General features: G+C 36.5%; 1 pseudogene; it reads left to right on the top strand.

The window, feature by feature from the left end:
* Positions 1–3889: 3889 nt before the first annotated feature.
* Positions 3890–3989, top strand: LOC113938800 (annotated as a pseudogene).
* The last annotated feature ends 643 nt before the right edge of the window (positions 3990–4632 follow it).

Here is a 4632-nt window from a genome sequence, read left to right as displayed (position 1 = left end):
GCCATGTGAGTCTCCTAAGACCAAGAAATTCTAGAAGACTGATGTGGAACTAAATGGGCTTTCTCGTGTCTCCTTTGGAGAATGCCTCTTGCTGTTAAAGTTACTGATGGGCCATTGTTTATTCCTTAAGCAAGTGTTGTCTGTTTAGGAAAACATGCTGATTTTATGGGGTATAATGTTTGAGACCTGAAAGCAGGAAGCCTAAAACCATATTGTCTTTTAGCTTGTCTAAAAGACAATACCGATGCTTGGCTCTGGTTGCCCTTGGGACCTACAAAACTGACCTCAGGGCAGGAACTCCCAGAGCCCAGAAAATACATAATTTTAGAGACATTATCCTCCAAATGCTGTTGACCATGTTCAAACTTCACATTACAAAACAGCTTTCCTGCATTTCCCTGTGTCATTCATTCATGTCGTGTGGTTAATATTTGTATAGTTTCCACTGTTATTCTGAAAACCAGGTGTGAGGTCGTGTGGCAGGTACACAATGACATTTTCCTGCTTTAATCTCCAGGACATTCCCTAATTAATGTGAAATGTTTGGTCCAGGAGAGGACATTTTCTAAATGAAACCAGTGATAATCATTTCAGAGGTCTATTCTGAAGCTTATTTGCTTTATCTCCTTTGAATTAACTATTTGCTTTCTCTTCCCATACTGTTTCAAAACACAATTAATTCCTTTCTTGGGTTTGGCATAGTGGAATATGCATTCTCAATGTGAAAACTCCACTGTTGGGATGCTACATAAATACAAATACCATCTCCATTCCTACCATTCAGTATTCATCTGCCTGCAACTGTTGATCACAGGTGGCCTTCTGCAAGGTGGGAAACTCTAGAAGGGAACAGGTGGACCAGTGGGAGCAGGGTAGAGCTCCATGGAAGAATTCCATTTCTGAAAAGCAAATGACCCAGTGACTTAACTTATCCCATCTCTCATCTCCATTTCTATGAGGACATCAACAGGAAACAACTAAGTTCTCCTTCCATTCAGAGCAGCTTACGTTAGGCAGAAAATGAACCAATGCAGAATTACATCCAGGAAACAGAATAAGCTATGACCCTTACTAAGGTACATCTTTAAAAAACATTAGGTTTGATGTCTCGTTGGATTAAACAGAGCGAATCCAATGTGCCACTTAAAGGATTCACTGAAGGTCAGAATTTAGGATTGGTGACAAGTTCTAAGAGGAAGAGGAGCTGGAAGCTAGGACTAAAGCTGGCCTGGAAATGTTAAAGAGGAATAGAAATTTTATCTCAAACATGGAGAAAATTAAAAGTATGTACCAAAGACGATCACCACTAGCTTTATTGCTATTGTTCCTGAACTTATGGGCCAAAACTTTAAGGTGGCTTTAGCCATGGACCCCTGATTATTTCATGGTCATTGTCAAGTGTTTGCAGCATAGCAAGCCTGCAATCTTTTCTCCCCTTTATTATGGATGTCTCAGGAAGGAAAGGAAAGAGTCCTGGTCAAATCTTGAAAATAACGCTGCTGATGGATCTACCGGCAAATTCATGAGTGACATTCACTAGTAGGAGAATCTTTATCTATGAAATGCTTTCAGCAGAGTGTAACCTGGTCTGTTTGGGGTTGTTAGTGGTAAACAAATCTGGACTCTGTGGATCTATGGGAAATGGTTCCCTGAAAAATGCTGAATGAGCTATGTAGCTATCAGAGTATAAAGAGGAGATATTTGTGTAAGTCATGTACCCGCATACATTTCTTCGACACCTTACATGTTAAATTTGGCTGGAGCGTGCCCAACTATAGCAAGAAAAGACCTGGGGAGCTACACTTGGCTTCTCCTTGCTTCACCTACACTTTATTTTTTTTTTAAGATTTTATTTATTTATTTGACAGAGAGAGAAAGAGAGTGAGAGAGCACAAGCAGGGGGAACAGCAGAAGGAAAGGGAGAAGCAGGCTCTCCGCTGAGCAGGGAACCTGATGCGGGGCTCGATCCCAGGACCCTGGGATCATGACTTGAGCCGAAGACAGAGGCTCAATTGACTGAGCCACCCAAATGCCCCCACATACACTTTATGATCATTTGTGTCCTTGAAGTAATCAGGAAAGCTTGATACTGAGTAAGACCTTAGTTTCTGTGCTCACTTAACAATTTAATCAATGCCTCAATATGCAAAACAGTAATGCAGTATTTAATAGTATAAATATCATTATTACACTTTCCTTAGTTATTTTATATAAACTCAGAGTGAAATGCAGATTCAAATTATTACAGAATCGGATATATACTAAAATACCATTTATTAGAAAGTACACATGCACACACACATACACACACTCTTGTAAATACTTAGGAAATATCAAACTATTATAAGTAGTGGCTATTGTAGATTAAAATTGAGGGGAGGAGATTTAAGAGTCTCTTCCTTCTTATATTTTTCAAGTATAACCATGTATTATCAAAATAAATATCTAATATAGACACATTTAAAGTAAAAGTATTTTATATGCAATGCAATGGCTTGAAAAAGCACAGCACATTTACATTGGTGATTAGAAAAGGTAGCTCTAGGGATGGCTGGGTGGCTCAGTCAGTTAAGCATTCAACTCTTGATTTCAGCTAGGGTCATGATCTCAGGGTCGTGAAATCAAGCCCCTCGTTGGGCTCCATGCTCAGCATGGAGTCTACTTAGAGATTCTCCCTCCTCCTCTCCCTCTGCCCCTCTTCCTGCTCACTCTCTCTCTAAATAAATAAGTGAATTAGTTAAAAAACGAAAGAAAGAAATGGTAGCTCTAGTCTCCTATGATTCTTATCATCCAATTTATTTTTGTTTTTTGCATTGCATACCCTACAGTATCAAGTCAATCCTGGGTTACACAGATAAGCAGATCCAAATGCTAAGCATTTTTCAATTTCCTTTCAAACTTTAGTCTTCAGTTGACTCATTCAAAAGCATAAGAATGAGGTAGTAATCATATTTGTTTCAAAGATAAAAATTAAGAATATCTAATAAATGCTTGATTTTGTAAAAATAAATATAAAAGTGAGACAAAGAAGTAGAGCCCAGCAATTCCATTCTTACACGCGTGCCCTGGAGAAGCTCTCACACATTTGCCTAAGGAGATGTGGACAGCCATACACACTGCACCAATCTTTGTACAAATGAAAGATTGTAAACAACTTATATATCCATCAAATGAGAAAAGGATAAATTCATTGGGATATATTCTTACAACAGTATTACTGCACAGCGATTAAATAAATGAAATAGGGATGATTTAGTAGCCTGAATAAATCTTAAAAAAAAAAGTTGAGTGAATAAGGAAAGTGATCAGAGGACGTTGCAGAAAGATATATTTAGCAAAATATTATTTACCTGGCTTAAAAACAAAAATATGATGCCACATTTTAAATATTGGCCTGTGGACCATACATTTATGCTAAAATATTAAAATCAGAGATGTAGAAGATACACAGCAGCTTCAGAATAGCATTAACTGGAGGTGGAAAAAAGAGGCAGATAGGGAAGGAAATGGAACAGAATAGAAGTAATTGCATCTGTAGTGTTTTATTTCTTTAAAAAATTAAACAACTTTTAAAGTTAATATTTATTCTATCTGGGTAATACATACATAAGTGTTGATTATACTATTATCTGTATCTTTTTTGAGATATTTCACATCTCAAATGATATAAAAATGCTATTTTATAGAATATATACATATGTAAAATAAATGTATCTCCCATGATTTGTATATGTTTATATATTATAAAACTATTACTCTATTGCAAATGTTCATATATTTTTACATATACAATATAGGGATACTTACGAAAGATACTTTACATGTAAAAGATATATAAAATATATAACGTATTCAATAAATATATATAATTCAAAATAGGAACATTACAGTGCTCACTTCAGTAGCGCATCTACTACAACTGGAATAATACAAAGATTAGTGTGGCCCCTGAGCGAAGATGACAAACTCGTGAAGCATTCCGAATTTTTGAGTATACTTATCGTGATGAGCACTGAGCAACATAAAGAACTGTTGAATCACTATACTGTGCACCTGAAACTAATATAACACTGGAATTTAAAAAAATTTTTAAAAGAGAGGGAAAATGACATAGTACATAACATACATTACAATCAAATGAGAAACAACAGGAAACACCCCCAAAATAATATGATAGCATTCTGAGAGATGTTATACATTTCCCTGGTATCGCCTGTCCTTGCACCAGTAGCTAATAATATATATGGTATCATATACATACGGCAAGGTCAGAGCTGTAAACTTTCCAAATTAATGTTGCATTTGCAAAAAGTTCATGTAGGTGAATGAGATGGCAGGTTAATTCTGAGCTCTGCACTGCAGTAGCTGCAGTAACAAATAAGACCTGACATCAATCTTGTGTTTCCTATGCACCAGCCTGTTACCTATTTCAGTTCATTCACTTCTTTTTTATATATATACATATTTTTTATTATAGTTATGTTAATCCCCATACATTACAACATTAGTTCCATGATTCATTATTTGCGTATAACACCCAGTGCTCCATGCAGAACGTACCCTCTTTAATACCCATCACCAGGCTAACCCATCCCCCCACCCCCCTCCCATCTAGAACCCTCAGTTTGTTTT

The sequence above is a fragment of the Zalophus californianus genome, chromosome 8 (genome assembly GCF_009762305.2).
Source record: "Zalophus californianus isolate mZalCal1 chromosome 8, mZalCal1.pri.v2, whole genome shotgun sequence".
NCBI classification, from domain to species: Eukaryota; Metazoa; Chordata; class Mammalia; order Carnivora; family Otariidae; genus Zalophus; species Zalophus californianus.
The sequence above is the reverse complement of the archived record's forward strand: the minus strand, read 5'-3'. Positions and strand labels throughout refer to the sequence as shown.